The sequence below is a fragment of the Anoplophora glabripennis genome, unplaced genomic scaffold, assembly GCF_000390285.2.
Source record: "Anoplophora glabripennis isolate ALB-LARVAE unplaced genomic scaffold, Agla_2.0 scaffold704, whole genome shotgun sequence".
NCBI lineage: Eukaryota > Metazoa > Arthropoda > Insecta > Coleoptera > Cerambycidae > Anoplophora > Anoplophora glabripennis.
This window is the reverse complement of record NW_019416861.1, coordinates 11-10,709: the sequence shown is the minus strand read 5'-3', so window position 1 is coordinate 10,709 and position 10,699 is coordinate 11.

The following is a 10,699-nucleotide window of genomic DNA, read 5'->3' as shown; positions in this document are numbered from 1 at the left end:
TTTTATACAGGGTGAGTCACGATTAGGTGTAAAAATTTAACCGAAATTTCTTCTCGCCAAAACAAAATAATTGGTCCAATAAACTTTTCTTAATATTTCCAGAACGGCTCGAACATATTGTTTTGAAATTTGTTGTAATAAATGTCATTGTAATTTGTTGTAATAAATGTCATTGTCAATTGTTGGATGTCAACTGAGAAAGGCCTGCATTCTCTTCGGGTTGCCAATTTCCAGCATTTAACACGTGGTCTGGAGCGATAAGCTAAATTGTCTGTGTATTTACTCATACTGGTGATTATAGTTGCCAAATCTTTTGTGGAAGAACGTAAACAGTATGTTGTCTGGCGTACACGAACGACAAAATTTCGTCAAATAATATAAATTTTGAACTTTTGGAAGTCGGTATAGGGGTTCCTCAGGGATCCATACTAGGCCCAATTCTATTTTTACTGTACACCAACGAATTCGGTAACGTAGTTTCTGACATCTCTTTTGTCATGCATGCTGATCCTTGTTAGTATCTGAAACAACATAAACAACAACTAATACTATATCAAAAGCAGTGAGTGCGTGCTATAAATCCAACTATCTCTATCTCAATTCTGAAAAAACTCAAGTAATTAGGTTTCCTAACAGGCAAAAATATTGTGCCAAATTATGTTTAACTTTAAATTAAATTAGGCAACGAAAATTAAATTTTTGGGAGTAATAATTGACGAATGCCCTAACTTGGAAATCTCATTGTACTCACTTAATATTGAAATTAAACTCGATATGTTATTTGATAAGAAACCTGTTTTAACTTCTTCACAATTGATAATTGCTTACCAAGCGTATGTGAGTTCCATATTGAGATATGATGTTTTCTTTTTGGGGAAATTCCTCCCTTGCATCAGATGTTTTTATTTCACAAAAACATATTTTAAAAATACATGGCTGGAACACCTTTGATTTGCAGAACTTTTTATGAAGAATAATTTTTTTTCATCAAACCAATAATTAAAAAAAGTATCCCATATGGTACCGACTTAATTGGACACATTGTATATAGATATACAGGGTGTCTGGTAAGTATATGGCATACCCTCGGGAGTGTATAGGGGGGATCAAAATAACCCTAGTTTCTTATCAGAAAAAAATTCTCAAAGTGGCCCTATACAGAGCCTCAAATGAAGAATACATACATTTTACTATTATCTCCAGTTATGGAAACAGAAAAATAAACTAATTCTAAGTTCTGATAATGAAAACATTTAGATTTTGAAAACCTCAGCGACTTATTGAAGTGTGCGAATATAGTGACGTGTATTTTCATTGTAAAATTGTTGGTTAGGCGAAACTATTTTATAAAAATTTATTTATTACTGTCGGCTGCCTGGGGCTAGAAGCAGTTCAAAATACATTTTTTAGTTTCCAAGGAAACACCCGTATGAATATTAAGTAGCAAACCTGTATAGTTTTATATTAATAATATAATGTGGTTTCTGTAAGGTCTTTGAGAATATCTTGTATCAGTATGTCTAACCATGTCAAAAATATTGTAACCATAAATCAACATGGTTTTATGAACGGGAGATCTACTACAACGAATCTCGTGTGTGTTTCTCAATATGTTCCGGATAATCGGGCGCAGGTTGATATTATATACACAGATTTCTCGAAGGCCTTCGATAGACTGGTTCACAAAATTTTGATTGAAAGACTGGGTGGTTACGGATTGTCTGAGAATTTAGTTGATTTGTTTGTGTCATACCTGACTAATAGAACGCAATATGTACAACAAGTAATAAGAGTACTGTCAGGAGTACCTCAGGGTTCAGTCCTGAGACCTCTACTGTTCAACATCTTTTTGGATGACATAATTAATTCCATTGATGTCAATTTTTTAATGTACGCAGATGATATGAAGTTATATAGGTACGAGGATTGAGACCTCTAAGGACTGTGAACGGCAGCAAAATGCTTTAAATTTAGTCGAACATTGGTGTACAGCTAATAAGTTCCCACTGAATTGTAAAAAATGTAATGTTATGTCATTTAGTAGACAAATACACCCATTGATCTTTGGTTACCACATTAATGGTGTATATTTAGATCGGCCTACCCTCATCAAAGATTTAGGGATTGTATTTGATTGTAAGCTTTCGTTTGTCGAAGATGTTGATAGAATTTTGAAGACCTCATATAAAAATTTAGGGTTCGTTATTCGAAATGGTAAAGATTTCTTGGATTGTAGTACATTATTTATTTTATATAATTCGTTTGTGAGGTCTAGATTGGAATATGCATATATTGTGTGGAACCCGCTATATACAGTTCACATAAATAATTTGGAGAACATACAAAGGAAGTTTTTAAAGTACTTATTTTATAAAGAAAATTCGTATTACCCCCCCATTAATTTTCCACAGAACCTTCTGTTAAATCACTTTGGCGTGAATTCTTTACGGTCTAGAAGATTAATGCACTCGATAATTTTTTTGCATAAGATAATCCAAAACATCTTTGACTGTCCTCAGATATTAAGTTTTCTTAACTTTAATGTGCCTAGGTTAACTTCGCGTTCTCCTGCAACCTTCTGTTTGCCTATCCCTCGCACAAATCTCCTAAAAGCTTCTCCATTGTTTCAGGCATGTTCAAACTATACAAAAATTGCACATCTTGTAGATGTTTTTAATTGTACCACAAATGAAATTAAAGAAAACACTATACATATTTTCAGCATGACCTAAATTAACCGAGTATAAATGTGTTATTAATAGGTTGTTTGTATATTACTTATACTGCGTCTTCTCCATGTTATTTGTCACATGTTTGTTTTATACTTACTTATTATATAGGTTTAATCTCTTTTTTCTTCCCCTGTATTTTTCTATTTCTTTATATTGTAATTTTTCTTTGTACTCCCATTCCGTAACTGGAATTTTGTTTCTGTGGAATGGTGTATTCAAAATAAATAAATAAATAGATAATGTTTTATCAATATGATTCTAACTTATTGATTTTGTGTAACTGAAAATTTATTGTAATTAAATGATATAAATAGTAACAAAATTACTATGAAAATAACATTTGCAAGATTGTTTATGATTCAAGCAAAATCTAAAATAGTTAATAAGGTTGACAATCTTATGTGAGAACTATTGTTCGTTAACACTGAAAATATGCAGTATGTCCGCGGTTAGGGTGAATAAGAGCAAACACTTTTTTATTTTACATTTTACGGAAATAAGCCACACATGATAAAAAATTTTGCTTGATTTTAAAATGAGGTTACCGTTGTGGAACTTAACATTTCATGTACGGGGTGTCCAAAAAAATTAAGAATATGAAAATGCCATGAGAGTAAACTACCTTTATTTTTAATATTTCTGAAAAGTGATATTTTGCAAAAGTCGTACAAAAAAGTTGCTTGAGTTTTTAAATAAAACAATTTGCACACAAAATTGGTTTAATTTTTTACAGAACATAAACAATGTATGTATAATAAAACTTTATTCGAACACTCCTCCGTAAAAGTTCACACAAGTTTGAAGGCGTGCAAGGAATTCATTGTAGCTGCGTCTAATCTCTTCTAAAGATATGGACTGTACAGCATCTCTAATTCGTTGTTTTAGTTGCTCGATGTTATTGTCCAAAGGCCTGCTATACACAATATGTTTGAACCGGCCCCACATGTAAAAGTCCATGATTGTAAGTCTGGACATCGCGGGGGCCATTGATATGGAGCATGCTAGCCAATCCAGCGATTGGGAAATGTGTTCTGTAACCAGGTCAGCAGAATGCGCCAGACAACCGTCATGCTGGAAATAAAAACAATTTCCGTAGGCCAGGGGTAAATTGTCCAATGCATTAGTAAAAAAACGTTTGGAGCATATTCAGGTAGCCGTTTTCATTGCATGTATCTTCAAAGAATGGTCCTATTATTCCATAAAAGGATATCGCACACCATACATTTACTTTTTGAAATATTGCCGCCAAGATGGTATTCTAAAATGAGGCTTCTCGGTACTCCAATATCGCAAATGTTATGAAGCAACAATGCTATTTGTCGCCTTCCTCTAAAGTGTGGTTATGGATTGGTTTGTATGCTAGAATTTTGTTTTGTTTCAAAATTTTTTGTATGTGGGTCTTTTTCACAATTCCTAAGTATTCTGAGCGTCTCCTCAGTGACATGGTTGGATATTCATTCACTGACTGTAGAACTAGCACAGTAGCGGCATCTTCATCATCATAGCTTTTCTTTTGTCTAGGTCGCCAGTGACCCGGTCCTCAAATATTTTTATAATACTTGAGTATTTTTCATTGAAATCTTGAATTACTTGGCGATAACTGTTATCACCGTTACCGTAGCACTGTATTAGATATATTTTTTGCTGTAAAGTCAGCATTTATCCGATAATTAATTACTGTGTAATTCATTTTTGCTGACTTTTACTAGAAGCTAGGGCAGAAATACAGAAATTATCTTTATCTACGACCACTACTGTAAATACTTAAAAACACACCGTCTGCGATCAATGTAAGATTCCTATTACGTACGGTAAAAAAAGCGCACAGTTTTCCTAGCAACCGCCTAGCAACAGCCAATACAATACTGTTTGTATTGACCGTTGCTAGGCGGTTGCTAGGAAAACTGTACAATTTTTTACCAAGCTGTGCGTTTTTTTTTACCTTACGACGAAATAGGAATCTTGCAATAATCGCAGACGGTGTGTTTTTAAGTATTTAAAGTAGTGGTCGTAGGTAAAGTATAGTACGTAATACGTGGTGTAATGCAATTACGCACTCATAGAATTACGCACTCGCCGTTACGCGGCGTCGTGCGTAACTTTTCCATTCGTGCGTAAAATGCTTTTTACAACACTTATTACGAAGCTAGGCGTCGTGGCGCTTCAAAAATTGTTTTCCAGCAACATACATTTTTTAACATGTAACGATAAAGATTCCTTAATTTTGAATATTTTTCCTATATAAAATATTACCATTATTTAAAAAGTTATGGGCAATTCTCTAGTGAATTTCTCTATCTCATAATTATTATTGCAACGACGTAGTCAGCGATATAGACCTTTTTTAATGCTCTTGCTGGTTCAATATATCAATTACTATGGTTCTATTTACAATAAAAAACGTATTCACTATAAACAATTTAATAACACAACTGTGTATACAACAATTACATTAATTTGTAAAAATTACAAAACCACCTATCATATAAGAGAGACCACAACAATATAAACAATATCAACTGAAATAAATAAACATAAAAATAAATAAACACAATACTAAATGTTTTAATAGGTGTTCAATGCGAGCACCATTATTATTTAAACACAATTCGTAACGTTTTCTTAGTTCACTGGACGTTACTTCTTTTAAAATATTGCCACGTATTTCAACACAAGCAGCAGTGATTTTCTATTTCAAATGATCAATACTGTTTGTTTTACTTTTATACACAATATTTTTTAGGGCTCCCCACAAGAAGAAATCAAGATCTGGGGTTTTCGGAGCAAATTGTAAAGGGCCATTAGTACCTATCTACTTATTTTCAATGTGCAAATTTAAATAGTTTTGAACAACTGCAGCATTATGGTAAGGCCCAGTTGAAACCACAGGTGTCTCCTAATTTGAAGTGGCACATTTTCTATAAGAATAGGAATTTCATTTGCAAGAAAATTGCAATACCTTTGTCCCGTCAAGACACCATCATAAAAATATGGACCCATTAAATGGCGCCCTACAATTCCACAGCATACATTGACACTAAAGTGACCCTGCCCTTGAACTTCTCTAATACTATGTGGGTTTTCGTCCGACCAATGATGAGTATTTTTCCGGTTTGGAATGCCATGACTAATAAATTTAACTTTTTCGAAGCCTTTCTAATCGATGCTTCAGGATGATTTTCAAAATAGTTTATTATAATTGCCACATTTTCATCATACTGTTTTTTGTCTCACCCTGTTAACTAAAAATGATTTCTTATTCTGACGGGGAACATTTTCCAATTTGCTAAATATTTGATGATTTGGAAGATTTCTTTCGGGATATCTCAGTGCGTATAATATTCTTGCCCGTAATACATTTTTCTGGGTTTCTCCGAAAATTAACAGCATATCCACTTTTTCCTCATGGGAAAACATTTTATTACTGCAACTTTTCAGTAACTATTACTAATGAACGATCACAACACTTCAAAAATTAATTTTATAAACTCATAATGATTATTAAAACCTTCAAAATTCTGACACTTCTCATTGAGAATATGTCATATGAAAACAAATACTGTTTTTGCCTAGCCTGCTTGCATTTATTCAAAAAATAATAAAGTTCAACGAATAGAATTTTTAGAAATGTGTGGCAAAAACTATCACAACAGATAAAAATTTGGCAATTGTTTAGTTGCATTAGAGAATTACAGCAAAGCTTTTAAATTATTTTTTTCTGCAAACGTCAAAAAATGACAAGGTTTGCGCAGTGACAACAATATGCGAAGTGACACTTTTTTTCGGATTTTTACGTTACCATGACACCGTGCGCGAAATACTTCGCGCACGGTGTCATGGTAACGCACCCTGGTCTCGAATAATTTTTTAACTCGGCTTCGCCTCGTTAAAAAATTCAATTCTCGATCACCAAAGTAGCATTTCGCGCACTAGATACAAAAATAACTAATAGTGTCATTTAATAGGTTTATATAGTTTTATGACAGTGTCTTATTAACAAAGTACGATTTGGGAATCGACAACAACTTTTTAAATAATGGGAACATAAAAAAAATATTATATGGGAAAAATATTAAAAATTAAGGAATCTTTATCGTGACATATTAAAAAATGTATGTTGCTGGAAAAATTTTTGAAGCGCCGCGACGCCTAGCGTCGTAAAGACAATTTCTGTGTTTTGACCCTACCTTCAAGTAAAGGTAATCAGAAATGCAATAGTTTCTAAAATAATTTATTTTTCTCGACCGTTTCCCAGAAAAACTCATTTCTCCAGTTAAATCGATCACCCGCTACTCGGAATATTTTAAAAAATATTGATGAGGTGTTTAAAGTGTTTAGTGTCAAATTTTCATATTTTACATAAAGCTGTATAGTTATTTCAGAGATATTTATCTTGTGGTATTTTATAAACAAAATCAGGTATTTCGCTGTTTGAAATCATTGTTAGCGAACAGGATTAGCTAAAATATGTTTGCGTCAGTGTGAACCATCCGTAAAGTAGTACTGGAACACATACAAAAACAAAACGTATAGTCTAACATCTTTTATTTTCAAAATATGTATGTGTCTATTCGTAAAACCTTAAGAGGAACGTGGTTCAATCATATATTTCATACACCTCTCTTCGATTTCTTCCTCATCCCAAAGTGAACTGTTAATTTTGTTGTTCTCCCTATATTGTATTGACATAATTTTACCGTCTTTGTTCACCAGGAATGCGTCAGTATCGTTAATTTTAATCCAAATATCACTATTTGTATTCAGTTCCCATATTTCATGATTTGTGCCATTTTTAACGTATATTAAAAGTCCCCTGAAACAATGAAAGTATATAAATATATATAATTTATAAAAATTTTCGTAGAAATTATAAAAAGCTTATCTTAAATACTAAACAAAAAGCGTATAGTGAATTTATAAGTACATCAACAAATATAAATAGAGGCGGATGGAGGTTCGTAAATTTTGAAAGAAATCAGCATTATAATTTAAATAAGCCCAAAAGTAGTTTATCTCCTGATGATTATAATAAATATTTTTGTGATATTGCCGAATCTCTAATTAACTCTATTGTAAGTAAAGGAGATGCCGAAGTTTTTCTTAAGGTTACTCTTGCATCTAAAAATAGTTTTTATTTACATCCCGTTATTCCCCTTGAAGTAAATAAGGCTATTAATATGTTAAAAAATTTTCACAGTCTGGATGTATTTGGCATAAACAGTAAAATTGTAAAAACTACAGCTGATATATTATTGCAACCATCTTACATAATTACTTAATGTATGTTTTTGTACGGGCACTGACATTTTTAAAATTGCACGAGTGGTGCCTTTATTTAAGAAAGGTGACTGTAACAAAGTAGATAATTATCGTCCCATCTCTATCATACCCGTTTTTGGAAAAATTTTAGAAATTATTCTAAAGCAAAGACTTACTAGTTTTTTTGAAAGTAATCTTTTGTTAAATGCATATCAATTTGGTTTTAGAAGTGGCCTCTCTACTACCCATGCTCTCTCCAACCTAACGAAATTTGTTGTTGAAAGACTTGAGCAAGGATTACATTGTGCTATTACACCTTGTGATCTAACCAAGGCATTCGACTGTGTTTCACACGATATATTAATTAAAAAATTGGAATATTACGGGGTAAGGGGCCTACCAGCTTTCTTACTGAAATCATATTTAAATAATCGTAAACAATTTGTTTCAATTAATGATGGTAATTCTAGCATTCAATTAGTTCGATATGGAGTACCTCAGGGTTCTGTACTAGGACCACTTTTATTTTTAATTTATATCAATGATTTTATACATTTTATGTCGCCAAAAAATGTATTCTCTTTGCTGATGATACAACTCTGTTTAATACAAATGACAGTTTAAAAACCCTGATGGAGTCTAGGTCGGTTACTGATGAGATGGCAAAAAACTGGTTTTCTGCAAATAATTTTACCATCAACCCAGAAAAAACTCAGAAATTGTTTTTGTCTAATAAAATGACCAAACATAATAATAATAATTCATTGCATGTGTTGGGAGTGGATATTGATTCAGGTTTATCCTGGAAAGATCATGTAAATAACCTCTGTGTAAAGTTGTCAAGTATAATATTTTTATTTAGACAGTTACGTATGCTCGTAAATAGTGATATCTTACGTGTATCTATTTTAGTTTATTTCATTCAGGCATCTCATACGCTGTCGTTTTCTGGGGTAATTCCAGTGCGGCAGGAAAAGTTTTTCGTCAACAAAAGAAAATAATTCGTATTTTAGCCATGGCTAATCACCGCGATCACTGTCGCCCTCTTTTTTTAAAATTTAGTATAATGCCCTTGCCTTCTTTATTTATTTATAATTTAGACATACATAGTAATAGGAAAGATTTTAGTGTACAGGGTGACATTCATAGCTACAATATAAGGAAAGCAAATTTTTTGAGACCTCCTAAATTTAAATTAACAAAATCCAAAAAAATCCCTAAATTTAAATATGTATAATAAACTAAGCCCAATAACTAGATCGTTACAATTTATAACGTTTAAACATAAAATAAAAACTTATTATTATAAATAAAGCCTTCTATTCTGTAAGGGAATATTTTGAGGATACAACTATTATTTAACTTCTAATAATTAATAATATAATTAATTATTAATTAATCTAATAATTTTATGTTCTGTGTGAATTTTGTTAAATTATTTTAACGTTGTGTTTAATGATTTATACATTGTACTTTTTTTATAATATTATCAACTGTACAGTTCAAATTTTAACTGAAAATTGACATACCACATTTGTACGGATTTTTGTTAACAGTGGGGCAAAGTTGCGTAATCAGGGGACCAACATTATGGCTCTAAAAAATCAAGGCTAACATTATAAGTTTTTGAAATATTTGAAAAAAAAACGAAATTTTGGAAATCCGTTTTTGTGTCATTTCTGCCTTGTTTGAGGTGATATTGAAAAAAGAAGAACACTTTCTCATGGCAACTTTTTGTCCTCTATGGAATGGCATAATCAGTTTTTATATGTACTGTTCCGTCTCTCCGGGGCCATCACCAATTTCATTTTTTTAAATACGACCCTGGAAATTTTATTACACTTTTTGCAAGCCTTCATGGCTGAAAGTAATGTGTACTGATTAGTAGGTATATGTTGACGATCTTGTTCGTAATGTTTATTAATGATATAATTTCAAATGTTAACTGGGTACACTGTTGCATGCTGATGATCTAAAATTATTCACAGAAATTATATGTGGTTGGAGCAACCAAAATAAATTACCTCTAAAAATGCAGATAAATGATAAATGTAATGTAATGTCTTTTACACGTAAAATTATCTACTTCAAATATAACGTTGATAGTTCTATGTTGCAAAGGTCTCAATGCATAAGAGATATTGGTGTAGTTTTCAATGCTAAATTAAATTTTATAAAACATATTGAGATAGTTGCATCATCTGCTTATAAATCTTTAGGTATTATTATACGTTCTTCTCAAGGATTTCGCAGCATATATACTATGAAATTACTTTATGAATCTTTTGTTAGGTCAAAATTGGAATATTCATCAATTGCCTGGAGTCCTTTTTATAGTGCACACATTAAATCCTTGGAAAAAGTTCAAAGAAAATTTTTAAAATTTGTCGCATTTAAGCTTGATGGAATATATCCTGAAAGAAGATATCCACATAATGCCCTACTTGATCGTTTTCATTGTAATGAGTTAAAAACACGTAGAATTACACATCAAATTGTTTTACATAAAATAATGTTACGTCTACAGCCCACTTGGTCGTAGACGCACGCTAGGGGGTAGTAGATGGTAGTTAAATGACGAGTTTATATTAAACCATTTATTACTAAATTTTGGAATTGGTTTGCCAAACAATTGAAACTACACTACCTACAATAAACTAGAACTACTACTTACATTATTAGCCTAACCCTTTTCATTTCGGGGGAGA